At 45.1% G+C, this 25033-nt stretch overlaps 29 non-coding genes across 29 annotated transcripts; all 29 read right to left on the bottom strand.

Annotated features, from left to right (window-relative positions):
* Positions 1–243: 243 nt before the first annotated feature.
* On the bottom strand, positions 244–329 carry TRNAR-UCU (transfer RNA arginine (anticodon UCU)). The gene is given in 2 exon segments: positions 244–279; positions 293–329. It is a non-coding gene; the product is annotated as a tRNA-Arg (tRNA).
* A 1008-nt stretch (positions 330–1337) lies between these two features.
* TRNAR-UCU (transfer RNA arginine (anticodon UCU)) lies at positions 1338–1423 on the bottom strand. The gene is given in 2 exon segments: positions 1338–1373; positions 1387–1423. It is a non-coding gene; the product is annotated as a tRNA-Arg (tRNA).
* A 1355-nt stretch (positions 1424–2778) lies between these two features.
* On the bottom strand, positions 2779–2864 carry TRNAR-UCU (transfer RNA arginine (anticodon UCU)). The gene is given in 2 exon segments: positions 2779–2814; positions 2828–2864. It is a non-coding gene; the product is annotated as a tRNA-Arg (tRNA).
* A 1359-nt stretch (positions 2865–4223) lies between these two features.
* On the bottom strand, positions 4224–4309 carry TRNAR-UCU (transfer RNA arginine (anticodon UCU)). The gene is given in 2 exon segments: positions 4224–4259; positions 4273–4309. It is a non-coding gene; the product is annotated as a tRNA-Arg (tRNA).
* A 1356-nt stretch (positions 4310–5665) lies between these two features.
* Positions 5666–5751, bottom strand: TRNAR-UCU (transfer RNA arginine (anticodon UCU)). Its single transcript is given in 2 exon segments — positions 5666–5701; positions 5715–5751. It is a non-coding gene; the product is annotated as a tRNA-Arg (tRNA).
* A 280-nt stretch (positions 5752–6031) lies between these two features.
* On the bottom strand, positions 6032–6117 carry TRNAR-UCU (transfer RNA arginine (anticodon UCU)). The gene is given in 2 exon segments: positions 6032–6067; positions 6081–6117. It is a non-coding gene; the product is annotated as a tRNA-Arg (tRNA).
* A 990-nt stretch (positions 6118–7107) lies between these two features.
* Positions 7108–7193, bottom strand: TRNAR-UCU (transfer RNA arginine (anticodon UCU)). Its single transcript is given in 2 exon segments — positions 7108–7143; positions 7157–7193. It is a non-coding gene; the product is annotated as a tRNA-Arg (tRNA).
* A 280-nt stretch (positions 7194–7473) lies between these two features.
* Positions 7474–7559, bottom strand: TRNAR-UCU (transfer RNA arginine (anticodon UCU)). Its single transcript is given in 2 exon segments — positions 7474–7509; positions 7523–7559. It is a non-coding gene; the product is annotated as a tRNA-Arg (tRNA).
* Positions 7560–8549: 990 nt separating this feature from the next.
* On the bottom strand, positions 8550–8635 carry TRNAR-UCU (transfer RNA arginine (anticodon UCU)). The gene is given in 2 exon segments: positions 8550–8585; positions 8599–8635. It is a non-coding gene; the product is annotated as a tRNA-Arg (tRNA).
* A 1357-nt stretch (positions 8636–9992) lies between these two features.
* Positions 9993–10078, bottom strand: TRNAR-UCU (transfer RNA arginine (anticodon UCU)). The gene is given in 2 exon segments: positions 9993–10028; positions 10042–10078. It is a non-coding gene; the product is annotated as a tRNA-Arg (tRNA).
* A 1359-nt stretch (positions 10079–11437) lies between these two features.
* On the bottom strand, positions 11438–11523 carry TRNAR-UCU (transfer RNA arginine (anticodon UCU)). Its single transcript is given in 2 exon segments — positions 11438–11473; positions 11487–11523. It is a non-coding gene; the product is annotated as a tRNA-Arg (tRNA).
* Positions 11524–11787: 264 nt separating this feature from the next.
* On the bottom strand, positions 11788–11873 carry TRNAR-UCU (transfer RNA arginine (anticodon UCU)). The gene is given in 2 exon segments: positions 11788–11823; positions 11837–11873. It is a non-coding gene; the product is annotated as a tRNA-Arg (tRNA).
* A 992-nt stretch (positions 11874–12865) lies between these two features.
* TRNAR-UCU (transfer RNA arginine (anticodon UCU)) lies at positions 12866–12951 on the bottom strand. The gene is given in 2 exon segments: positions 12866–12901; positions 12915–12951. It is a non-coding gene; the product is annotated as a tRNA-Arg (tRNA).
* Positions 12952–13231: 280 nt separating this feature from the next.
* On the bottom strand, positions 13232–13317 carry TRNAR-UCU (transfer RNA arginine (anticodon UCU)). Its single transcript is given in 2 exon segments — positions 13232–13267; positions 13281–13317. It is a non-coding gene; the product is annotated as a tRNA-Arg (tRNA).
* A 991-nt stretch (positions 13318–14308) lies between these two features.
* TRNAR-UCU (transfer RNA arginine (anticodon UCU)) lies at positions 14309–14394 on the bottom strand. Its single transcript is given in 2 exon segments — positions 14309–14344; positions 14358–14394. It is a non-coding gene; the product is annotated as a tRNA-Arg (tRNA).
* A 1356-nt stretch (positions 14395–15750) lies between these two features.
* Positions 15751–15836, bottom strand: TRNAR-UCU (transfer RNA arginine (anticodon UCU)). Its single transcript is given in 2 exon segments — positions 15751–15786; positions 15800–15836. It is a non-coding gene; the product is annotated as a tRNA-Arg (tRNA).
* A 280-nt stretch (positions 15837–16116) lies between these two features.
* On the bottom strand, positions 16117–16202 carry TRNAR-UCU (transfer RNA arginine (anticodon UCU)). Its single transcript is given in 2 exon segments — positions 16117–16152; positions 16166–16202. It is a non-coding gene; the product is annotated as a tRNA-Arg (tRNA).
* Positions 16203–17190: 988 nt separating this feature from the next.
* Positions 17191–17276, bottom strand: TRNAR-UCU (transfer RNA arginine (anticodon UCU)). The gene is given in 2 exon segments: positions 17191–17226; positions 17240–17276. It is a non-coding gene; the product is annotated as a tRNA-Arg (tRNA).
* Positions 17277–17556: 280 nt separating this feature from the next.
* On the bottom strand, positions 17557–17642 carry TRNAR-UCU (transfer RNA arginine (anticodon UCU)). The gene is given in 2 exon segments: positions 17557–17592; positions 17606–17642. It is a non-coding gene; the product is annotated as a tRNA-Arg (tRNA).
* A 987-nt stretch (positions 17643–18629) lies between these two features.
* Positions 18630–18715, bottom strand: TRNAR-UCU (transfer RNA arginine (anticodon UCU)). The gene is given in 2 exon segments: positions 18630–18665; positions 18679–18715. It is a non-coding gene; the product is annotated as a tRNA-Arg (tRNA).
* A 280-nt stretch (positions 18716–18995) lies between these two features.
* Positions 18996–19081, bottom strand: TRNAE-UUC (transfer RNA glutamic acid (anticodon UUC)). The gene is given in 2 exon segments: positions 18996–19030; positions 19045–19081. It is a non-coding gene; the product is annotated as a tRNA-Glu (tRNA).
* A 992-nt stretch (positions 19082–20073) lies between these two features.
* TRNAR-UCU (transfer RNA arginine (anticodon UCU)) lies at positions 20074–20159 on the bottom strand. The gene is given in 2 exon segments: positions 20074–20109; positions 20123–20159. It is a non-coding gene; the product is annotated as a tRNA-Arg (tRNA).
* A 281-nt stretch (positions 20160–20440) lies between these two features.
* TRNAR-UCU (transfer RNA arginine (anticodon UCU)) lies at positions 20441–20525 on the bottom strand. The gene is given in 2 exon segments: positions 20441–20476; positions 20490–20525. It is a non-coding gene; the product is annotated as a tRNA-Arg (tRNA).
* A 988-nt stretch (positions 20526–21513) lies between these two features.
* TRNAR-UCU (transfer RNA arginine (anticodon UCU)) lies at positions 21514–21599 on the bottom strand. The gene is given in 2 exon segments: positions 21514–21549; positions 21563–21599. It is a non-coding gene; the product is annotated as a tRNA-Arg (tRNA).
* A 277-nt stretch (positions 21600–21876) lies between these two features.
* On the bottom strand, positions 21877–21962 carry TRNAR-UCU (transfer RNA arginine (anticodon UCU)). The gene is given in 2 exon segments: positions 21877–21912; positions 21926–21962. It is a non-coding gene; the product is annotated as a tRNA-Arg (tRNA).
* A 983-nt stretch (positions 21963–22945) lies between these two features.
* On the bottom strand, positions 22946–23031 carry TRNAR-UCU (transfer RNA arginine (anticodon UCU)). The gene is given in 2 exon segments: positions 22946–22981; positions 22995–23031. It is a non-coding gene; the product is annotated as a tRNA-Arg (tRNA).
* Positions 23032–23309: 278 nt separating this feature from the next.
* TRNAR-UCU (transfer RNA arginine (anticodon UCU)) lies at positions 23310–23395 on the bottom strand. Its single transcript is given in 2 exon segments — positions 23310–23345; positions 23359–23395. It is a non-coding gene; the product is annotated as a tRNA-Arg (tRNA).
* Positions 23396–24374: 979 nt separating this feature from the next.
* TRNAR-UCU (transfer RNA arginine (anticodon UCU)) lies at positions 24375–24460 on the bottom strand. The gene is given in 2 exon segments: positions 24375–24410; positions 24424–24460. It is a non-coding gene; the product is annotated as a tRNA-Arg (tRNA).
* A 279-nt stretch (positions 24461–24739) lies between these two features.
* TRNAR-UCU (transfer RNA arginine (anticodon UCU)) lies at positions 24740–24824 on the bottom strand. Its single transcript is given in 2 exon segments — positions 24740–24775; positions 24788–24824. It is a non-coding gene; the product is annotated as a tRNA-Arg (tRNA).
* Positions 24825–25033: the final 209 nt, after the last annotated feature.

The following is a 25033-nucleotide window of genomic DNA, read 5'->3' as shown; positions in this document are numbered from 1 at the left end:
TGGAACCAGTACCACTCCTTGCTTTCTAGATAATGCAAGGCTTGACTCTGGTGATACCACAAGCTCGGAATGGCTGCCTTCTCCTAGAAGGCAAAGAGGGGACCAAAAAGCTGCATATGTGGTAGAAGAAAGAGATTTATGGCATTTTATAATAAACTGCATAAGGGCTTGACGATATACCTAGAAATTGGCATTTTTCTACACCACCTAAGGCCGTAGACAAAGATGTAACAAGACAAAGGTCGACTCTGGTGGGACTCGAACCCACAACCTTTGAATGCCTTCCTTGCCCTAGAAGTCCAATGCGCTATCCATTGCGCCACAGAGCCTTACGCTTGCGTGGCCACCCATTTCCCCCCACCAGCTCACAGGTAACTGGGGCTAGCCTTTTCTCATGGAATGCTGAAAGATAATTCTTCTATAGGGGAAAATTTTCGAAGGCACCAGAGAAAAGCACAGCTTTACATTTTTCTCTCACTCCATGTTTTTGCGATGTTGATGGTTGATTGAAGACTTTTTTTTTTTTAAATTGGATACAATAAAAGTCTTCGTAAAAGTCAAGAAAACCGGATGATGCTACTAGTCCACTCATACAGTTTAGCCCCAGGCAGGTTTTAACTGAAGACCAGGGCTCTAAAACATTAACTCTGTACCCTGGTTCTGTCTAGTTTTGTTTCTCTTTGCCATCTTTCAAAGACCTCCTAAATGAGGATTCTAGTGTCAAGGAGCCATTGGCGAGCCGCAGAAGCACACCGCCCAACTCCCCACCTCTGCCTTACTGATGTACAGGGCTCGGCTTCCAGCAGTGAGCCCTGTACATCAATCAGTCAAGGCTGGAAACCGGTGGGGTAGGGAGGAGTCATGCAGGCTCAGGCTTGGCAACACCTCCTTGACACTTGAGCATGATTTACAGTTGACAGATTGTCTTTAATGTCACACGTGATACAAAAGACGACTCTGGTGGTGGGACTCGAACCCAAGACCTTTGAATCACATCCTGATTCTAAAAGTCCAATGCTGAAATGCCAAAAGGGAAAATTCCTTCCCAGGGCAATATTTTAAAAGGCACCAGAGAAAATCTGAGCTGTGGAATGTGTTCATCACACACTTGAACTTTCAGCACGATATAGAGCTGGCAAATTGCCTTTAATGTCACATATAATACAAAATGTTTCCGTAGGTAGGCTTCAACTCAAAAGCAGGCTTCAACTCAAAGCAGGCTTGTGAAACCTTGATTACCAAGCCTGGCTCGGTCTAGTTTTGGTTTTTCTTTTGCATTCTTCAAAGACAACCTAAAGGCGAAGTCAAGGTCTTGACGTCAGGCGTGATAGAAAAGATGTCTCTGGTGGGACTCGAACCCACAACCTTTGAATCACTACACTTTTCTAGAAGTCCAATGCGCTATCCATTGCGCCACAGAGCCACGAGCTTGGGTGCATGTGCTCAGTTTTTAGCCCAGGTGGAACCAGTACCACTCCTTGCTTTCTAGATAATGCAAGGCTTGACTCTGGTGATACCACAAGCTCGGAATGGCTGCCTTCTCCTAGAAGGCAAAGAGGGGACCAAAAAGCTGCATATGTGGTAGAAGAAAGAGATTTATGGCATTTTATAATCAACTGCATAAGGGCTTGTCGATATACCTAGAAATTGCCATTTTTCTACACCACCTAAGGCCGTAGACAAACATGTAACAAGACAAAGGTCGACTCTGGTGGGACTCTAACCCACAACCTTTGAATGCCTTTCTTGCCCTAGAAGTCCAATGCGCTATCCATTGCACCACAGAGCTTTACGCTTGCGTGGCCACCCATTTCCCTCCACCAGCTCACAGGTAACTGGGGCTAGCCTTTTCTCATGGAATGCTGAAAGATAATTCTTCTATAGGGGAAAATTTTCGAAGGCACCAGAGAAAAGCACAGCTTTACATTTTTCTCTCACTCCATGTTTTTGCGATGTTGATGGTTGATTGAAGACTCTTTTTTTTTAAATTGGATACAATTAAAGTCTTCGTAAAAGTCAAGAAAACCGGATGATGCTACTAGTCCACTCATACAGTTTAGCCCCAGGCAGGTTTTAACTGAAGACCAGGGCTCTAAAACATTAACTCTGTACCCTGGTTCTGTCTAGTTTTGTTTCTCTTTGCCATCTTTCAAAGACCTCCTAAATGAGGATTCTAGTGTCAAGGAGCCATTGTCGAGCCGCAGAAGCACACCGCCCAACTCCCCACCTCTGCCTTACTGATGTACAGGGCTCGGCTTCCAGCAGTGAGCCCTGTACATCAATCAGTCAAGGCTGGAAACCGGTGGGGTAGGGAGGAGTCATGCAGGCTCAGGCTTGGCAACACCTCCTTGACACTTGAGCATGATTTACAGTTGACAGATTGTCTTTAATGTCACACGTGATACAAAAGACGACTCTGGTGGTGGGACTCGAACCCAAGACCTTTGAATCACATCCTGATTCTAAAAGTCCAATGCTGAATGGCCAAAAGGGAAAATTCCTTCCCATGGCAATATTTTAAAAGGCACCAGAGAAAATCTGAGCTGTGGAATGTGTTCATCACACACTTGAACTTTCAGCACGATATAGAGCTGGCAAATTGCCTTTAATGTCACATATAATACAAAATGTTTCCGTAGGTAGGCTTCAACTCAAAAGCAGGCTTGTGAAACCTTGATTACCAAGCCTGGCTCGGTCTAGTTTTGGTTTTTCTTTTGCATTCTTCAAAGACAACCTAAAGCGAAGTCAAGGTCTTGACGTCAGGCGTGATAGAAAAGATGACTCTGGTGGGACTCGAACCCACAACCTTTGAATCACTACACTTTTCTAGAAGTCCAATGCGCTATCCATTGCGCCACAGAGCCACGAGCTTGGGCGCATGTGCTCAGTTTTTAGCCCAGGTGGAACCAGTACCACTCCTTGCTTTCTAGATAATGCAAGGCTTGACTCTGGTGATACCACAAGCTCGGAATGGCTGCCTTCTCCTAGAAGGCAAAGAGGGGACCAAAAAGCTGCATATGTGGTAGAAGAAAGAGATTTATGGCATTTTATAATCAACTGCATAAGGGCTTGTCGATATACCTAGAAATTGGCATTTTTCTACACCACCTAAGGCCGTAGACAAAGATGTAACAAGACAAAGGTCGACTCTGGTGGGACTCTAACCCACAACCTTTGAATGCCTTCCTTGCCCTAGAAGTCCAATGCGCTATCCATTGCAGCCACAGAGCTTACGCTTGCGTGGCCACCCTATTTCCCCCCACCAGCTCACAGGTAACTGGGGCTAGCCTTTTCTCATGGAATGCTGAAAGATAATTCTTCTATAGGGGAAAATTTTCGAAGGCACCAGAGAAAAGCACAGCTTTACATTTTTCTCTCACTCCATGTTTTTGCGATGTTGATGGTTGATTGAAGACTCTTTTTTTTTAAATTGGATACAATTAAAGTCTTCGTAAAAGTCAAGAAAACCGGATGATGCTACTAGTCCACTCATACAGTTTAGCCCCAGGCAGGTTTTAACTGAAGACCAGGGCTCTAAAACATTAACTCTGTAGCCCTGGTTCTGTCTAGTTTTGTTTCTCTTTGCCATCTTTCAAAGACCTCCTAAATGAGGATTCTAGTGTCAAGGAGCCATTGGCGAGCCGCAGAAGCACACCGCCCAACTCCCCACCTCTGCCTTACTGATGTACAGGGCTCGGCTTCCAGCAGTGAGCCCTGTACATCAATCAGTCAAGGCTGGAAAACGGTGGGGTAGGGAGGAGTCATGCAGGCTCAGGCTTGGCAACACCTCCTTGACACTTGAGCATGATTTACAGTTGACAGATTGTCTTTAATGTCACACGTGATACAAAAGACGACTCTGGTGGTGGGACTCGAACCCAAGACCTTTGAATCACATCCTGATTCTAAAAGTCCAATGCTGAATGGCCAAAAGGGAAAATTCCTTCCCATGGCAATATTTTAAAAGGCACCAGAGAAAATCTGAGCTGGGGAATGTGTTCATCACACACTTGAACTTTCAGCACGATATAGAGCTGGCAAATTGCCTTTAATGTCACATATAATACAAAATGTTTCCGTAGGTAGGCTTCAACTCAAAAGCAGGCTTGTGAAACCTTGATTACCAAGCCTGGCTCGGTCTAGTTTTGGTTTTTCTTTTGCATTCTTCAAAGACAACCTAAAAGGCGAAGTCAAGGTCTTGACGTCAGGCGTGATAGAAAAGATGACTCTGGTGGGACTCGAACCCACAACCTTTGAATCACTACACTTTTCTAGAAGTCCAATGCGCTATCCATTGCGCCACAGAGCCACGAGCTTGGGCGCATGTGCTCAGTTTTTAGCCCAGGTGGAACCAGTACCACTCCTTGCTTTCTAGATAATGCAAGGCTTGACTCTGGTGATACCACAAGCTCGGAATGGCTGCCTTCTCCTAGAAGGCAAAGAGGGGACCAAAAAGCTGCATATGTGGTAGAAGAAAGAGATTTATGGCATTTTATAATCAACTGCATAAGGGCTTGTCGATATACCTAGAAATTGCCATTTTTCTACACCACCTAAGGCCGTAGACAAACATGTAACAAGACAAAGGTCGACTCTGGTGAGACCCGAACCCACAACCTTTGAATGCCTTTCTTGCCCTAGAAGTCCAATGCGCTATCCATTGCGCCACAGAGCCTTACGCTTGCGTGGCCACCCATTTCCCCCCACCAGCTCACAGGTAACTGGGGCTAGCCTTTTCTCATGGAATGCTGAAAGATAATTCTTCTATAGGGGAAAATTTTCGAAGGCACCAGAGAAAAGCACAGCTTTACATTTTTCTCTCACTCCATGTTTTTGCGATGTTGATGGTTGATTGAAGACTTTTTTTTTTTAAATTGGATACAATAAAAGTCTTCGTAAAAGTCAAGAAAACCGGATGATGCTACTAGTCCACTCAAACAGTTTAGTCCCAGGCAGGTTTTAACTGAAGACCAGGGCTCTAAAACATTAACTCTGTAGCCTGGTTCTGTCTAGTTTTGTTTCTCTTTGCCATCTTTCAAAGACCTCCTAAATGAGGATTCTAGTGTCAAGGAGCCATTGGCGAGCCGCAGAAGCACACCGCCCAACTCCCCACCTCTGCCTTACTGATGTACAGGGCTCGGCTTCCAGCAGTGAGCCCTGTACATCAATCAGTCAAGGCTGGAAACCGGTGGGGTAGGGAGGAGTCATGCAGGCTCAGGCTTGGCAACACCTCCTTGACACTTGAGCATGATTTACAGTTGACAGATTGTCTTTAATGTCACACGTGATACAAAAGACGACTCTGGTGGTGGGACTCGAACCCAAGACCTTTGAATCACATCCTGATTCTAAAAGTCCAATGCTGAATGGCCAAAAGGGAAAATTCCTTCCCAGGGCAATATTTTAAAAGGCACCAGAGAAAATCTGAGCTGGGGAATGTGTTCATCACACACTTGAACTTTCAGCACGATATAGAGCTGGCAAATTGCCTTTAATGTCACATATAATACAAAATGTTTCCATAGGTAGGCTTCAACTCAAAAGCAGGCTTGTGAAACCTTGATTACCCAGCCTGGCTCGGTCTAGTTTTGGTTTTTCTTTTGCATTCTTCAAAGAAAACCTAAAGGCGAAGTCAAGGTCTTGACGTCAGGAGTGATAGAAAAGCCGACTCTGGTGGGACTCGAACCCACAACCTTTGAATCACTACACTTTTCTAGAAGTCCAATGCGCTATCCATTGCGCCACAGAGCCACGAGCTTGGGCACATGTGCTCAGTTTTTAGCCCAGGTGGAACCAGTACCACTCCTTGCTTTCTAGATAATGCAAGGCTTGACTCTGGTGATACCACAAGCTCGGAATGGCTGCCTTCTCCTAGAAGGCAAAGAGGGGACCAAAAAGCTGCATATGTGGTAGAAGAAAGAGATTTATGGCATTTTATAATCAACTGCATAAGGGCTTGTCGATATACCTAGAAATTGGCATTTTTCTACACCACCTAAGGCCGTAGACAAAGATGTAACAAGACAAAGGTCGACTCTGGTGGGACTCGAACCCACAACCTTTGAATGCCTTCCTTGCCCTAGAAGTCCAATGCGCTATCCATTGCGCCACAGAGCCTTACGCTTGCGTGGCCACCCATTTCCCCCCACCAGCTCACAGGTAACTGGGGCTAGCCTTTTCTCATGGAATGCTGAAAGATAATTCTTCTATAGGGGAAAATTTTCGAAGGCACCAGAGAAAAGCACAGCTTTACATTTTTCTCTCACTCCATGTTTTTGCGATGTTGATGGTTGATTGAAGACTTTTTTTTTTTAAATTGGATACAATAAAAGTCTTCGTAAAAGTCAAGAAAACCGGATGATGCTACTAGTCCACTCAAACAGTTTAGTCCCAGGCAGGTTTTAACTGAAGACCAGGGCTCTAAAACATTAACTCTGTAGCCTGGTTCTGTCTAGTTTTGTTTCTCTTTGCCATCTTTCAAAGATCTCCTAAATGAGGATTCTAGTGTCAAGGAGCCATTGGCGAGCCGCAGAAGCACACCGCCCAACTCCCCACCTCTGCCTGACTGATGTACAGGGCTCGGCTTCCAGCAGTGAGCCCTGTACATCAATCAGTCAAGGCTGGAAACCGGTGGGGTAGGGAGGAGTCATGCAGGCTCAGGCTTGGCAACACCTCCTTGACACTTGAGCATGATTTACAGTTGACAGATTGTCTTTAATGTCACACGTGATACAAAAGACGACTCTGGTGGTGGGACTCGAACCCAAGACCTTTGAATCACATCCTGATTCTAAAAGTCCAATGCTGAATGGCCAAAAGGGAAAATTCCTTCCCAGGGCAATATTTTAAAAGGCACCAGAGAAAATCTGAGCTGTGGAATGTGTTCATCACACACTTGAACTTTCAGCACGATATAGAGCTGGCAAATTGCCTATAATGTCACATATAATACAAAATGTTTCCGTAGGTAGGCTTCAACTCAAAAGCAGGCTTGTGAAACCTTGATTACCAAGCCTGGCTCGGTCTAGTTTTGGTTTTTCTTTTGCATTCTTCAAAGACAACCTAAAGGCGAAGTCAAGGTCTTGACGTCAGGCGTGATAGAAAAGATGACTCTGGTGGGACTCGAACCCACAACCTTTGAATCACTACACTTTTCTAGAAGTCCAATGCGCTATCCATTGCGCCACAGAGCCACGAGCTTGGGTGCATGTGCTCAGTTTTTAGCCCAGGTGGAACCAGTACCACTCCTTGCTTTCTAGATAATGCAAGGCTTGACTCTGGTGATACCACAAGCTCGGAATGGCTGCCTTCTCCTAGAAGGCAAAGAGGGGACCAAAAAGCTGCATATGTGGTAGAAGAAAGAGATTTATGGCATTTTATAATCAACTGCATAAGGGCTTGTCGATATACCTAGAAATTGGCATTTTTCTACACCACCTAAGGCCGTAGACAAAGATGTAACAAGACAAAGGTCGACTCTGGTGGGACTCGAACCCACAACCTTTGAATGCCTTCCTTGCCCTAGAAGTCCAATGCGCTATACATTGCGCCACAGAGCCTTACGCTTGCGTGGCCACCCATTTCCCCCCACCAGCTCACAGGTAACTGGGGCTAGCCTTTTCTCATGGAATGCTGAAAGATAATTCTTCTATAGGGGAAAATTTTCGAAGGCACCAGAGAAAAGCACAGCTTTACATTTTTCTCTCACTCCATGTTTTTGCGATGTTGATGGTTGATTGAAGACTTTTTTTTTTTAAATTGGATACAATAAAAGTCTTCGTAAAAGTCAAGAAAACCGGATGATGCTACTAGTCCACTCAAACAGTTTAGTCCCAGGCAGGTTTTAACTGAAGACCAGGGCTCTAAAACATTAACTCTGTAGCCTGGTTCTGTCTAGTTTTGTTTCTCTTTGCCATCTTTCAAAGATCTCCTAAAAGAGGATTCTAGTGTCAAGGAGCCATTGGCGAGCCGCAGAAGCACACCGCCCAACTCCCCACCTCTGCCTGACTGATGTACAGGGCTTGGCTTCCAGCAGTGAGCCCTGTACATCAATCAGTCAAGGCTGGAAACCGGTAGGGTAGGGAGGAGTCATGCAGGCTCAGGCTTGGCAACACCTCCTTGACACTTGAGCATGATTTACAGTTGACAGATTGTCTTTAATGTCACACGTGATACAAAAGACGACTCTGGTGGTGGGACTCGAACCCAAGACCTTTGAATCACATCCTGATTCTAAAAGTCCAATGCTGAATGGCCAAAAGGGAAAATTCCTTCCCATGGCAATATTTTAAAAGGCACCAGAGAAAATCTGAGCTGGGGAATGTGTTCATCACACACTTGAACTTTCAGCACGATATAGAGCTGGCAAATTGCCTTTAATGTCACATATAATACAAAATGTTTCCGTAGGTAGGCTTCAACTCAAAAGCAGGCTTGTGAAACCTTGATTACCAAGCCTGGCTCGGTCTAGTTTTGGTTTTTCTTTTGCATTCTTCAAAGACAACCTTAAGGCGAAGTCAAGGTCTTGACGTCAGGCGTGATAGAAAAGATGACTCTGGTGGGACTCGAACCCACAACCTTCGAATCACTACACTTTTCTAGAAGTCCAATGCGCTATCCATTGCGCCACAGAGCCACGAGCTTGGGCGCATGTGCTCAGTTTTTAGCCCAGGTGGAACCAGTACCACTCCTTGCTTTCTAGATAATGCAAGGCTTGACTCTGGTGATACCACAAGCTCGGAATGGCTGCCTTCTCCTAGAAGGCAAAGAGGGGACCAAAAAGCTGCATATGTGGTAGAAGAAAGAGATTTATGGCATTTTATAATAAACTGCATAAGGGATTGTCGATATACCTAGAAATGGGCATTTTTCTACACCACCTAAGGCCGTAGACAAAGATGTAACAAGACAAAGATCCACTCTGGCGGGACTCGAACCCACAACCTTTGAATGCCTTCCTTGCCCTAGAAGTCCAATACGCTATCCATTGCGCCACAGAGCCTTACAGTTGCGTGGCCACCCATTTCCCCCCACCAGCTCACAGGTAACTGGGGCTAGCCTTTTCTCATGGAATGCTGAAAGATAATTCTTCTATAGGGGAAAATTTTCGAAGGCACCAGAGAAAAGCACAGCTTTACATTTTTCTCTCACTCCATGTTTTTGCGATGTTGATGGTTGATTGAAGACTTTTTTTTTTTTAAATTGGATACAATAAAAGTCTTCGTAAAAGTCAAGAAAACCGGATGATGCTACTAGTCCACTCAAACAGTTTAGTCCCAGGCAGGTTTTAACTGAAGACCAGGGCTCTAAAACATTAACTCTGTAGCCTGGTTCTGTCTAGTTTTGTTTCTCTTTGCCATCTTTCAAAGATCTCCTAAATGAGGATTCTAGTGTCAAGGAGCCATTGGCGAGCCGCAGAAGCACACCGCCCAATTTCCCACCTCTGCCTGTCTGATGTACAGGGCTCGGCTTCCAGCACTGAGCCCTGTACATCAATCAGTCAAGGCTGGAAACCAGTGGGGTAGGGAGGAGTCATGCAGGCTCAGGCTTGGCAACACCTCCTTGACACTTGAGCATGATTTACAGTTGACAGATTGTCTTTAATGTCACACGTGATACAAAAGACGACTCTGGTGGTGGGACTCGAACCCAAGACCTTTGAATCACATCCTGATTCTAAAAGTCCAATGCTGAATGGCCAAAAGGGAAAATTCCTTCCCAGGGCAATATTTTAAAAGGCACCAGAGAAAATCTGAGCTGTGGAATGTGTTCATCACACACTTGAACTTTCAGCACGATATAGAGCTGGCAAATTGCCTTTAATGTCACATATAATACAAAATGTTTCCGTAGGTAGGCTTCAACTCAAAAGCAGGCTTGTGAAACCTTGATTACCAAGCCTGGCTCGGTCTAGTTTTGGTTTTTCTTTTGCATTCTTCAAAGACAACCTAAAGGCGAAGTCAAGGTCTTGACGTCAGGCGTGATAGAAAAGATGACTCTGGTGGGACTCAAACTCACAACCTTTGAATCACTACAATTTTCTAGAAGTCCAATGCGCTATCCATTGCGCCACAGAGCCACGAGCTTGGGAGCATGTGCTCAGTTTTTAGCCCAGGTGGAACCAGTACCACTCCTTGCTTTCTAGATAATGCAAGGCTTGACTCTGGTGATACCACAAGCTCGGAATGGCTGCCTTCTCCTAGAAGGCAAAGAGGGGACCAAAAAGCTGCATATGTGGTAGAAGAAAGAGATTTATGGCATTTTATAATAAACTGCATAAGGGATTGTCGATATACCGAGAAATGGGCATTTTTCTACACCACCTAAGGCCGTAGACAAAGATGTAACAAGACAAAGACCCACTCTGGCGGGACTCGAACCCACAACCTTTGAATGCCTTCCTTGCCCTAGAAGTCCAATATGCTATCCATTGCGCCACAGAGCCTTACAGTTGCGTGGCCACCCATTTCCCCCCACCAGCTCACAGGTAACTGGGGCTAGCCTTTTCTCATGGAATGCTGAAAGATAATTCTTCTATAGGGGAAAATTATCGAAGGCACCAGAGAAAAGCACAGCTTTACATTTTTCTCTCACTCCATGTTTTTGCGATGTTGATGGTTGATTGAAGACTTTTTTTTTTTTTTAAATTGGATACAATAAAAGTCTTCGTAAAAGTCAAGAAAACCGGATGATGCTACTAGTCCACTCAAACAGTTTAGTCCCAGGCAGGTTTTAACTGAAGACCAGGGCTCTAAAACATTAACTCTGTAGCCTGGTTCTGTCTAGTTTTGTTTCTCTTTGCCATCTTTCAAAGATCTCCTAAATGAGGATTCTAGTGTCAAGGAGCCATTGGCGAGCCGCAGAAGCACACCGCCCAATTTCCCACCTCTGCCTGTCTGATGTACAGGGCTCGGCTTCCAGCACTGAGCCCTGTACATCAATCAGTCAAGGCTGGAAACCAGTGGGGTAGGGAGGAGTCATGCAGGCTCAGGCTTGGCAACACCTCCTTGACACTTGAGCATGATTTACAGTTGACAGATTGTCTTTAATGTCACACGTGATACAAAAGACGACTCTGGTGGTGGGACTCGAACCCAAGACCTTTGAATCACATCCTGATTCTAAAAGTCCAATGCTGAATGGCCAAAAGGGAAAATTCCTTCCCAGGGCAATATTTTAAAAGGCACCAGAGAAAATCTGAGCTGTGGAATGTGTTCATCACACACTTGAACTTTCAGCACGATATAGAGCTGGCAAATTGCCTTTAATGTCACATATAATACAAAATGTTTCCGTAGGTAGGCTTCAACTCAAAAGCAGGCTTGTGAAACCTTGATTACCAAGCCTGGCTCGGTCTAGTTTTGGTTTTTCTTTTGCATTCTTCAAAGACAACCTAAAGGCGAAGTCAAGGTCTTGACGTCAGGCGTGATAGAAAAGATGACTCTGGTGGGACTCAAACTCACAACCTTTGAATCACTACAATTTTCTAGAAGTCCAATGCGCTATCCATTGCGCCACAGAGCCACGAGCTTGGGAGCATGTGCTCAGTTTTTAGCCCAGGTGGAACCAGTACCACTCCTTGCTTTCTAGATAATGCAAGGCTTGACTCTGGTGATACCACAAGCTCGGAATGGCTGCCTTCTCCTAGAAGGCAAAGAGGGGACCAAAAAGCTGCATATGTGGTAGAAGAAAGAGATTTATGGCATTTTATAATCAACTGCATAAGGGCTTGTCGATATACCTAGAAATGGGCATTTTTCTACACCACCTAAGGCCGTAGACAAAGATCGACTCTGGTGGGACTCGAACCCACAACCTTTGAATGCCTTCCTTGCCCTAGAAGTCCAATGCGCTATCCATTGCGCCACAGAGCCTTACGCTTGCGTGGCCACCCATTTCCCCCCACCAGCTCACAGGTAACTGGGGCTAGCCTTTTCTCATGGAATGCTGAAAGATAATTCTTCTATAGGGGAAAATTTTCGAAGGCACCAGAGAAAAGCACAGCTTTACATTTTTCTCTCACTCCATGTTTTTGCGATGTTGATGGTTGATTGAAGACTTTTTTTTTTTTTAAATTGGATACAATAAAAGTCTTCGTAAAAGTCAAGAAAACCGGATGATGCTACTAGTCCACTCAAACAGTTTAGTCCCAGGCAGGTTTTAACTGAAGACCAGGGCTCTAAAACATTAACTCTGTAGCCTGGTTCTGTCTAGTTTTGTTTCTCTTTGCCATCTTTCAAAGATCTCCTAAATGAGGATTCTAGTGTCAAGGAGCCATTGGCGAGCCGCAGAAGCACACCGCCCAATTTCCCACCTCTGCCTGACTGATGTACAGGGCTCGGCTTCCAGCAGTGAGCCCTGTACATCAATCAGTCAAGGCTGGAAACCGGTGGGGTAGGGAGGAGTCATGCAGGCTCAGGCTTGGCAACACCTCCTTGACACTTGAGCATGATTTACAGTTGACAGATTGTCTTTAATGTCACACGTGATACAAAAGACGACTCTGGTGGTGGGACTCGAACCCAAGACCTTCGAATCACATCCTGATTCTAAAAGTCCAATGCTGAATGGCCAAAAGGGAAAATTCCTTCCCATGGCAATATTTTAAAAGGCACCAGAGAAAATCTGAGCTGGGGAATGTGTTCATCACACACTTGAACTTTCAGCACGATATAGAGCTGGCAAATTGCCTTTAATGTCACATATAATACAAAATGTTTCCGTAGGTAGGCTTCAACTCAAAAGCAGGCTTGTGAAACCTTGATTACCAAGCCTGGCTCGGTCTAGTTTTGGTTTTTCTTTTGCATTCTTCAAAGACAACCTAAAGGCGAAGTCAAGGTCTTGACGTCAGGCGTGATAGAAAAGATGACTCTGGTGGGACTCGAACTCACAACCTTTGAATCACTACACTTTTCTAGAAGTCCAATGCGCTATCCATTGCGCCACAGAGCCACGAGCTTGGACGCATGTGCTCAGTTTTTAGCCCAGGTGGAACCAGTACCACTCCTTGCTTTCTAGATAATGCAAGGCTTGACTCTGGTGATACCACAAGCTCGGAATGGCTGCCTTCTCCTAGAAGGCAAAGAGGGGACCAAAAAGCTGCATATGTGGTAGAAGAAAGAGATTTATGGCATTTTATAATAAACTGCATAAGGGCTTGTCGATATACCTAGAAATTGGCATTTTTCTACACCACCTAAGGCCGTAGACAAAGATGTAACAAGACAAAGATCGACTCTGGTGGGACTCGAACCCACAACCTTTGAATGCCTTCCTTGCCCTAGAAGTCCAATGCGCTATCCATTGCGCCACAGAGCCTTACGCTTGCGTGGCCACCCATTTCCCCCCACCAGCTCACAGGTAACTGGGGCTAGCCTTTTCTCATGGAATGCTGAAAGATAATTCTTCTATAGGGGAAAATTTTCGAAGGCACCAGAGAAAAGCACAGCTTTACATTTTTCTCTCACTCCATGTTTTTGCGATGTTGATGGTTGATTGAAGACTTTTTTTTTTTTAAATTGGATACAATAAAAGTCTTCGTAAAAGTCAAGAAAACCGGATGATGCTACTAGTCCACTCAAACAGTTTAGTCCCAGGCAGGTTTTAACTGAAGACCAGGGCTCTAAAACATTAACTCTGTAGCCTGGTTCTGTCTAGTTTTGTTTCTCTTTGCCATCTTTCAAAGATCTCCTAAATGAGGATTCTAGTGTCAAGGAGCCATTGGCGAGCCGCAGAAGCACACCGCCCAACTCCCACCTCTGCCTGACTGATGTACAGGGCTCGGCTTCCAGCAGTGAGCCCTGTACATCAATCAGTCAAGGCTGGAAACCGGTAGGGGTAGGGAGGAGTCATGCAGGCTCAGGCTTGGCAACACCTCCTTGACACTTGAGCATGATTTACAGTTGACAGATTGTCTTTAATGTCACACGTGATACAAAAGACGACTCTGGTGGTGGGACTCGAACCCAAGACCTTTGAATCACATCCTGATTCTAAAAGTCCAATGCTGAATGGCCAAAAGGGAAAATTCCTTCCCAGGGCAATATTTTAAAAGGCACCAGAGAAAATCTGAGCTGGGGAATGTGTTCATCACACACTTGAACTTTCAGCACGATATAGAGCTGGCAAATTGCCTTTAATGTCACATATAATACAAAATGTTTCCGTAGGTAGGCTTCAACTCAAAAGCAGGCTTGTGAAACCTTGATTACCAAGCCTGGCTCGGTCTAGTTTTGGTTTTTCTTTTGCATTCTTCAAAGACAACCTAAAGGCGAAGTCAAGGTCTTGACGTCAGGCGTGATAGAAAAGATGACTCTGGTGGGACTCGAACCCACAACCTTCGAATCACTACACTTTTCTAGAAGTCCAATGCGCTATCCATTGCGCCACAGAGCCACGAGCTTGGGTGCATGTGCTCAGTTTTTAGCCCAGGTGGAACCAGTACCACTCCTTGCTTTCTAGATAATGCAAGGCTTGACTCTGGTGATACCACAAGCTCGGAATGGCTGCCTTCTCCTAGAAGGCAAAGAGGGGACCAAAAAGCTGCATATGTGGTAGAAGAAAGAGATTTATGGCATTTTATAATAAACTGCATAAGGGATTGTCGATATACCGAGAAATGGGCATTTTTCTACACCACCTAAGGCTGTAGACAAAGATGTAACAAGACAAAGACCCACTCTGGCGGGACTCGAACCCACAACCTTTGAATGCCTTCCTTGCCCTAGAAGTCCAATATGCTATCCACTGCGCCACAGAGCCTTACAGTTGCGTGGCCACCCATTTCCCCCAACCAGCTCACAGGTAACTGGGGCTAGCCTTTTCTCATGGAATGCTGAAAGATAATTCTTCTATAGGGGAAAATTTTCGAAGGCACCAGAGAAAAGCACAGCTTTACATTTTTCTCTCACTCCATGTTTTTGCGATGTTGATGGTTGATTGAAGACTTTTTTTTTTTAAATTGGATACAATAAAAGTCTTCGTAAAAGTCAAGAAAACCGGATGATGCTACTAGTCCACTCAAACAGTTTAGTCCCAGGCAGGTTTTAACTGAAGACCAGGGCTCTAAAACATTAACTCTGTAGCCTGGTTCTGTCTAGTTTTGTTTCTCTTTGCCATCTTTCAAAGATCTCCTAAATGAGGATTCTAGTGTCAAGGAGCCATTGGCGAGCCGCAGAAGCACACCGCCCAACTCCCCACCTCTGCCTGACTGATGTACAGGGCTCGGCTTCCAGCAGTGAGCCCTGTACATCAATCAGTCAAGGCTGGAAACCGGTAGGGTAGGGAGGAGTCATGCAGGCTCAGGCTTGGCAACACCTCCTTGACACTTGAGCATGATTTACAGTTGACAGATTGTCTTTAATGTCACACGTGATACAAAAGACAACTCTGGTGGTGGGACTCGAACCCAAGACCTTTGAATCACATCCTGATTCTAAAAGTCCAATGCTGAATGGCCAAAAGGGAAAATTCCTTCCCAGGGCAATATTTTAAAAGGCACCAGAGAAAATCTGAGCTGGGGAATGTGTTCATCACACACTTGAACTTTCGACACGATATAGAGCTGGCAAATTGCCTTTAATGTCACATATAATACAAAATGTTTCCGTAGGTAGGCTTCAACTCAAAAGCAGGCTTGTGAAACCTTGATTACCAAGCCTGGCTCGGTCTAGTTTTGGTTTTTCTTTTGCATTCTTCAAAGACAACCTTAAGGCGAAGTCAAGGTCTTGACGTCAGGCGTGATAGAAAAGAAGACTCTGGTGGGACTCGAACCCACAACCTTCGAATCACTACACTTTTCTAGAAGTCCAATGCGCTATCCATTGCGCCACAGAGCCACAAGCTTGGGCGCATGTGCTCAGTTTTTAGCCCAGGTGGAACCAGTACCACTCCTTGTTTTCTAGATAATGCAAGGCTTGACTCTGGTGATACCACAAGCTCGGAATGGCTGCCTTCTCCTAGAAGGCAAAGAGGGGACCAAAAAGCTGCATATGTGGTAGAAGAAAGAGATTTATGGCATTTTATAATAAACTGCATAAGGGATTGTCGATATACCGAGAAATGGGCATTTTTCTACACCACCTAAGGCCGTAGACAAAGATGTAACAAGACAAAGATCAACTCTGGTGGGACTCGAACCCACAACCTTTGAATGCCTTCCTTGCCCTAGAAGTCCAATGCGCTATCCATTGCGCCACAGAGCCTTACAGTTGCGTGGCCACCCATTTCCCCCCACCAGCTCACAGGTAACTGGGGCTAGCCTTTTCTCATGGAATGCTGAAAGATAATTCTTCTATAGGGGAAAATTTTCGAAGGCACCAGAGAAAAGCACAGCTTTACATTTTTCTCTCACTCCATGTTTTTGCGATGTTGATGGTTGATTGAAGACTTTTTTTTTTAAATTGGATACAATAAAAGTCTTCGTAAAAGTCAAGAAAACCGGATGATGCTACTAGTCCACTCAAACAGTTTAGTCCCAGGCAGGTTTTAACTGAAGACCAGGGCTCTAAAACATTAACTCTGTAGCCTGGTTCTGTCTAGTTTTGTTTCTCTTTGCCATCTTTCAAAGATCTCCTAAATGAGGATTCTAGTGTCAAGGAGCCATTGGCGAGCCGCAGAAGCACACCGCCCAATTTCCCACCTCTGCCTGACTGATGTACAGGGCTCGGCTTCCAGCAGTGAGCCCTGTACATCAATCAGTCAAGGCTGGAAACCAGGTGGGGTAGGGAGGAGTCATGCAGGCTCAGGCTTGGCAACACCTCCTTGACACTTGAGCATGATTTACAGTTGACAGATTGTCTTTAATGTCACACGTGATACAAAAGACGACTCTGGTGGTGGGACTCGAACCCAAGACCTTTGAATCACATCCTGATTCTAAAAGTCCAATGCTGAATGGCCAAAAGGGGAAAATTCCTTCCAGGGCAATATTTTAAAAGGCACCAGAGAAAATCTGAGCTGTGGAATGTGTCATCACACACTTGAACTTTCAGCACGATATAGAGCTGGCAAATTGCCTTTAATGTCACATATAATACAAAATGTTTCCGTAGGTAGGCTTCAACTCAAAAGCAGGCTTGTGAAACCTTGATTACCAAGCCTGGCTCGGTCTAGTTTTGGTTTTCTTTTGCATTCTTCAAAGACAACCTAAAGGCGAAGTCAAGGTCTTGACGTCAGGCGTGATAGAAAAGATGACTCTGGTGGGACTCGAACCCACAACCTTTGAATCACTACACTTTTCTAGAAGTCCAATGCGCTATCCATTGCGCCACAGAGCCACGAGCTTGGGTGCATGTGCTCAGTTTTTAGCCCAGGTGGAACCAGTACCACTCCTTGCTTTCTAGATAATGCAAGGCTTGACTCTGGTGATACCACAAGCTCGGAATGGCTGCCTTCTCCTAGAAGGCAAAGAGGGGACCAAAAAGCTGCATATGTGGTAGAAGAAAGAGATTTATGGCATTTTATAATCAACTGCATAAGGGCTTGTCGATATACCTAGAAATGGGCATTTTTCTACACCACCTAAGGCCGTAGACAAAGATGTAACAAGACAAAGGTCGACTCTGGTGGGACTCGAACCCACAACCTTTGAATGCCTTCCTTGCCCTAGAAGTCCAATAGGCTATCCACTGCGCCACAGAGCCTTACAGCTTGCGTGGCCAACCATTTCCCCCCACCAGCTCACAGGTAACTGGGGCTAGCCTTTTCTCATGGAATGCTGAAGATAATTCTTCTATAGGGGAAAATTTCGAAGGCACCAGAAGAAAAGCACAGCTTTACATTTTTCTCTCACTCCATGTTTTGCGATGTTGATGGTTGATTGAAGACTTTTTTTTTTTTAAATTGGATACAATAAAAGTCTTCGTAAAGTCAAGAAAACCGGATGATGCTACTAGTCCACTCAACAGTTTAGTCCCAGGCAGGTTTTAACTGAAGACCAGGGCTCTAAAACATTAACTCTGTAGCCTGGTTCTGTCTAGTTTTGTTTCTCTTTGCCATCTTTCAAAGATCTCCTAAATGAGGATTCTAGTGTCAAGGAGCCATTGGCGAGCCGCAGAAGCACACCGCCCAATTCCCCACCTCTGCCTTACTGATGTACAGGGCTCGGCTTCCAGCAGTGAGCCCTGTACATCAATCAGTCAAGGCTGGAAACCAGGTGGGTAGGGAGGAGTCATGCAGGCTCAGGCTTGGCAACACCTCCTTGACACTTGAGCATGATTTACAGTTGACAGATTGTCTTTAATGTCACACGTGATACAAAAGACGACTCTGGTGGTGGGACTCGAACCCAAGACCTTTGAATCACATCCTGATTCTAAAAGTCCAATGCTGAATGGCCAAAAGGAAAATTCCTTCCCAGGGCAATATTTAAAAGGCACCAGAGAAAATCTGAGCTGTGGAATGTGTTCATCACACACTTGAACTTTCAGCACGATATAGAGCTGGCAAATTGCCTTTAATGTCACATATAATACAAAATGTTTCCGTAGGTAGGCTTCAACTCAAAAGCAGGGCTTGTGAAACCTTGATTACCAAGCCTGGCTCGGTCTAGTTTTTGTTTTTCTTTTGCATTCTTCAAAGACAACCTAAAGGCGAAGTCAAGGTCTTGACGTCAGGCGTGATAGAAAAGATGACTCTGGTGGGACTCGAACCCACAACCTTTGAATCACTACACTTTTCTAGAAGTCCAATGCGCTATCCATTGCGCCACAGAGCCACAGAGCTTGGCGCATGTGCTCAGTTTTTAGCCCAGGTGGAACCAGTACCACTCCTTGCTTTCTAGATAATGCAAGGCTTGACTCTGGTGATACCACAAGCTCGGAATGGCTGCCTTCTCCTAGAAGGCAAAGAGGGGACCAAAAAGCTGCATATGTGGTAGAAGAAAGAGATTTATGGCATTTTATAATCAACTGCATAAGGGCTTGTCGATATACCTAGAAATTGGCATTTTTCTACACCACCTAAGGCCGTAGACAAAGATGTAACAAGACAAAGGTCGACTCTGGTGGGACTCGAACCCACAACTTTGAATGCCTTCCTTGCCCTAGAAAGTCCAATGCGCTATCCATTGCGCCACAGAGCCTTACGCTTGCGTGGCCACCCATTTCCCCCCACCAGCTCACAGGTAACTGGGGCTAGCCTTTTCTCATGGAATGCTGAAAGATAATTCTTCTATAGGGGAAAATTTTTCGAAGGCACCAGAGAAAAGCACAGCTTTACATTTTTCTCTCACTCCATGTTTTTGCGATGTTGATGGTTGATTGAAGACTCTTTTTTTTTAAATTGGATACAATTAAAGTCTTCGTAAAAGTCAAGAAAAACCGGATGATGCTACTAGTCCACTCATACAGTTTAGCCCCAGGCAGGTTTTAACTGAAGACCAGGGCTCTAAAACATTAACTCTGTAGCTGGTTCTGTCTAGTTTTGTTTCTCTTTGCCATCTTTCAAAGACCTCCTAAATGAGGATTCTAGTGTCAATGGAGCCATTGGCGAGCCGCAGAAGCACACCGCCCAACTCCCCACCTCTGCCTTACTGATGTACAGGGCTCGGCTTCCAGCAGTGAGCCCTGTACATCAATCAGTCAAGGCTGGAAACCGGTGGGGTAGGGAGGAGTCATGCAGGCTCAGGCTTGGCAACACCTCCTTGACACTTGAGCATGATTTACAGTTGACAGATTGTCTTTAATGTCACACGTGATACAAAAGACGACTCTGGTGGTGGGACTCGAACCCAAGACCTTTGAATCAACATCCTGATTCTAAAAGTCCAATGCTGAATTACCAAAAGGGAAAATTCCTTCCCAGGGCAATATTTTAAAGGCACCAGAGAAAATCTGAGCTGGGGAATGTGTTCATCACACACTTGAACTTTCAGCACGATATAGAGCTGGCAAATTGCCTTTAATGTCACATATAATACAAAATGTTTCCGTAGTAGGCTTCAACTCAAAAGCAGGCTTGTGAAACCTTGATTACCCAGCCTGGCTCGGTCTAGTTTTGGTTTTTCTTTTGCATTCTTCAAAGACAACCTAAAGGCGAAGTCAAGGTCTTGACGTCAGGCGTGATAGAAAAGACTGACTCTGGTGGGACTCGAACCCACAACCTTTGAATCACTACACTTTTCTAGAAGTCCAATGCGCTATCCATTGCGCCACAGAGCCACGAGCTTGGGTGCATGTGCTCAGTTTTTAGCCCAGGTGGAACCAGTACCACTCCTTGCTTTCTAGATAATGCAAGGCTTGACTCTGGTGATACCACAAGCTCGGAATGGCTGCCTTCTCCTAGAAGGCAAAGAGGGGACCAAAAAGCTGCATATGTGGTAGAAGAAAGAGATTTATGGCATTTTATAATCAACTGCATAAGGGCTTGTCGATATACCTAGAAATGGCATTTTTCTAACACCACCTAAGGCCGTAGACAAAGATTGTAACAAGACAAAGGTCGACTCTGGTGGGACTCGAACCCACAACCTTTGAATGCCTTCCTTGCCCTAGAAGTCCAATGCGCTATCCATTGCGCCACAGATCTTACGCTTGCGTGGCCACCCATTTCCCCCCACCAGCTCACAGGTAACTGGGGCTAGCCTTTTCTCATGGAATGCTGAAAGATAATTCTTCTATAGGGGAAAATTTTCGAAGGCACCAGAGGAAAAGCACAGCTTTACATTTTCTCTCACTCCATGTTTTTGCGATGTTGATGGTTGATTGAAGACTCTTTTTTTTTTAAATTGGATACAATTAAAGTCTTCGTAAAAGTCAAGAAAACCGGATGATGCTACTAGTCCACTCATACAGTTTAGTCCCAGGCAGGTTTTAACTGAAGACCAGGGCTCTAAAACATAACTCTGTAGCCTGGTTCTGTCTAGTTTTGTTCTCTTTGCCATCTTTCAAAGATCTCCTAAATGAGGATTCTAGTGTCAAGGAGCCATTGGCGAGCCGCAGAAGCACACCGCCCAATTTCCCACCTCTGCCTGACTGATGTACAGGGCTCGGCTTCCAGCACGTGAGCCCTGTACATCAATCAGTCAAGGCTGGAAACCGGTGGGGTAGGGAGGAGTCATGCAGGCTCAGGCTTGGCAACACCTCCTTGACACTTGAGCATGATTTACAGTTGACAGATTGTCTTTAATGTCACACGTGATACAAAAGACGACTCTGTGGTGGGACTCGAACCCAAGACCTTTGAATCACATCCTGATTCTAAAGTCCAATGCTGAATGGCCAAAAGGGAAAATTCCTTCCCAGGGCAATATTTTAAAAGGCACCAGAGAAAATCTGAGCTGTGGAATGTGTTCATCACACACTTGAACTTTCAGCACGATATAGAGCTGGCAAATTGCCTTTAATGTCACATATAATACAAAATGTTTCCGTAGGTAGGCTTCAACTCAAAAGCAGGCTTGTGAAACCTTGATTACCAAGCCTGGCTCGGTCTAGTTTTGGTTTTCTTTTGCATTCTTCAAAGACAACCTAAAGGCGAAGTCAAGGTCTTGACGTCAGGCGTGATAGAAAAAGACGACTCTGGTGGGACTCGAAACCACAACCTTTGAATCACTACACTTTTCTAGAAGTCCAATGCGCTATCCATTGCGCCACAGAGCCACGAGCTTGGGTGCATGTGCTCAGTTTTAGCCCAGGTGGAACCAGTACCACTCCTTGCTTTCTAGATAATGCAAGGCTTGACTCTGGTGATACCACAAGCTCGGAATGGCTGCCTTCTCCTAGAAGGCAAAGAGGGGACCAAAAAGCTGCATATGGTAGAAGAAAGAGATTTATGGCATTTTATAATCAACTGCATAAGGGCTTGTCGATATACCTAGAAATTGGGCATTTTCTACACCACCTAAGGCCGTAGACAAAGATGTAACAAGACAAAGGTCGACTCTGGTGGGACTCGAACCCACAACCTTTGAATGCCTTCCTTGCCCTAGAAGTCCAATGCGCTATCCATTGCGCCACAGAGCCTTACGCTTGCGTGGCCACCCATTTCCCCACCAGCTCACAGGTAACTGGGGCTAGCCTTTTCTCATGGAATGCTGAAAGATAATTCTTCTATAGGGGAAAATTATCGAAGGCACCAGAGAAAAGCACAGCTTTACATTTTTCTCTCACTCCATGTTTTTGCGATGTTGATGGTTGATTGAAGACTTTTTTTTTTAAATTGGATACAATAAAAGTCTTCGTAAAAGTCAAGAAAACCGGATGATGCTACTAGTCCACTCAAACAGTTTAGTCCCAGGCAGGTTTTAACTGAAGACCAGGGCTCTAAAACATTAACTCTGTAGCCTGGTTCTGTCTAGTTTTGTTTCTCTTTGCCATCTTTCAAAGATCTCCTAAATGAGGATTCTAGTGTCAAGGAGCCATTGGCGAGCCGCAGAAGCACACCGCCCAATTCCCCACCTCTGCCTGACTGATGTACAGGGCTCGGCTTCCAGCAGTGAGCCCTGTACATCAATCAGTCAAGGCTGGAAACCGGTGGGGTAGGGAGGAGTCATGCAGGCTCAGGCTTGGCAACACCTCCTTGACACTTGAGCATGATTTACAGTTGACAGATTGTCTTTAATGTCACACGTGATACAAAAGACGACTCTGGTGGTGGGACTCGAACCCAAGACCTTTGAATCACATCCTGATTCTAAAAGTCCAATGCTGAATGGCCAAAAGGGAAAATTCCTCCCAGGGCAATATTTTAAAAGGCACCAGAGAAAATCTGAGCTGGGAATGTGTTCATCACACACTTGAACTTTCAGCACGATATAGAGCTGGCAAATTGCCTTTAATGTCACATATAATACAAAATGTTTCCGTAGGTAGGCTTCAACTCAAAAGCAGGCTTGTGAAACCTGATTACCAAGCCTGGCTCGGTCTAGTTTTGGTTTTCTTTTGCATTCTTCAAAGACAACCTAAAGGCGAAGTCAAGGTCTTGACGTCAGGCGTGATAGAAAAGATGACTCTGGTGGGACTCGAACCCACAACCTTTGAATCACTACACTTTTCTAGAAGTCCAATGCGCTATCCATTGCGCCACAGAGCCACGAGCTTGGGTGCATGTGCTCAGTTTTTAGCCCAGGTGGAACCAGTACCACTCCTTGCTTTCTAGATAATGCAAGGCTTGACTCTGGTGATACCACAAGCTCGGAATGGCTGCCTTCTCCTAGAAGGCAAAGAGGGGACCAAAAAGCTGCATATGTGGTAGAAGAAAGAGATTTATGGCATTTTATAATAATGCATAAGGGCTTGTCGATATACCTAGAAATTGGCATTTTTCTACACCACCTAAGGCCGTAGACAAAGATGTAACAAGACAAAGGTCGACTCTGGTGGGACTCGAACCCACAACCTTTGAATGCCTTCCTTGCCCTAGAAGTCCAATGCGCTATCCATTGCGCCACAGAGCCTTACGCTTGCGTGGCCACCCATTTCCCCACCAGCTCACAGGTAACTGGGGCTAGCCTTTTCTCATGGAATGCTGAAAGATAATTCTTCTATAGGGGAAAATTTCGAAGGCACCAGAGAAAAGCACAGCTTTACATTTTTCTCTCACTCCATGTTTTTGCGATGTTGATGGTTGATTGAAGACTTTTTTTTTAAATTGGATACAATAAAAGTCTTCGTAAAAGTCAAGAAAACCGGATGATGCTACTAGTCCACTCAAACAGTTTAGTCCCAGGCAGGTTTTAACTGAAGACCAGGGCTCTAAAACATTAACTCTGTAGCCTGGTTCTGTCTAGTTTGTTTCTCTTTGCCATCTTTCAAAGATCTCCTAAATGAGGATTCTAGTGTCAAGGAGCCATTGGCGAGCCGCAGAAGCACACCGCCCAATTCCCACCTCTGCCTGACTGATGTACAGGGCTCGGCTTCCAGCACTGAGCCCTGTACATCAATCAGTCAAGGCTGGAAACCGGTGGGGTAGGGAGGAGTCATGCAGGCTCAGGCTTGGCAACACCTCCTTGACACTTGAGCATGATTTACAGTTGACAGATTGTCTTTAATGTCACACGTGATACAAAAGACGACTCTGGTGGTGGGACTCGAACCCAAGACCTTTGAATCACATCCTGATTCTAAAAGTCCAATGCTGAATGGCCAAAAGGGAAAATTCCTCCCAGGGCAATATTTTAAAAGGCACCAGAGAAAATCTGAGCTGTGGAATGTGTTCATCACACACTTGAACTTTCAGCACGATATAGAGCTGGCAAATTGCCTTTATGTCACATATAATACAAAATGTTTCCGTAGGTAGGCTTCAACTCAAAAGCAGGCTTGTGAAACCTTGATTACCAGCCTGGCTCGGTCTAGTTTTGGTTTTTCTTTGCATTCTTCAAAGACAACCTAAAGGCGAAGTCAAGGTCTTGACGTCAGGCGTGATAGAAAAGATGACTCTGGTGGGACTCGAACCCACAACCTTTGAATCACTACACTTTTCTAGAAGTCCAATGCGCTATCCATTGCGCCACAGAGCCACGAGCTTGGGCGCATGTGCTCAGTTTTTAGCCCAGGTGGAACCAGTACCACTCCTTGCTTTCTAGATAATGCAAGGCTTGACTCTGGTGATACCACAAGCTCGGAATGGCTGCCTCTCCTAGAAGGCAAAGAGGGGACCAAAAAGCTGCATATGTGGTAGAAGAAAGAGATTTATGGCATTTTATAATCAACTGCATAAGGGCTTGTCGATATACCTAGAAATGGGCATTTTTCTACACCACCTAAGGCCGTAGACAAAGATGTAACAAGACAAAGGTCGACTCTGGTGGGACTCGAACCCACAACCTTTGAATGCCTTCCTTGCCTAGAAGTCCAATGCGCTATCCATTGCGCCACAGAGCCTTACGCTGCGTGGCCACCCATTTCCCCACACCAGCTCACAGGTAACTGGGGCTAGCCTTTTCTCATGGAATGCTGAAAGATAATTCTTCTATAGGGGAAAATTTTCGAAGGCACCAGAGAAAAGCACAGCTTACATTTTCTCTCACTCCATGTTTTGCGATGTTGATGGTTGATTGAAGACTTTTTTTTTTAAATTGGATACAATAAAA

This window comes from Dendropsophus ebraccatus, chromosome 8 (assembly GCF_027789765.1).
Source record: "Dendropsophus ebraccatus isolate aDenEbr1 chromosome 8, aDenEbr1.pat, whole genome shotgun sequence".
Classification (NCBI taxonomy): domain Eukaryota; kingdom Metazoa; phylum Chordata; class Amphibia; order Anura; family Hylidae; genus Dendropsophus; species Dendropsophus ebraccatus.
This window is presented reverse-complemented; position numbering and strand designations above follow the sequence as displayed.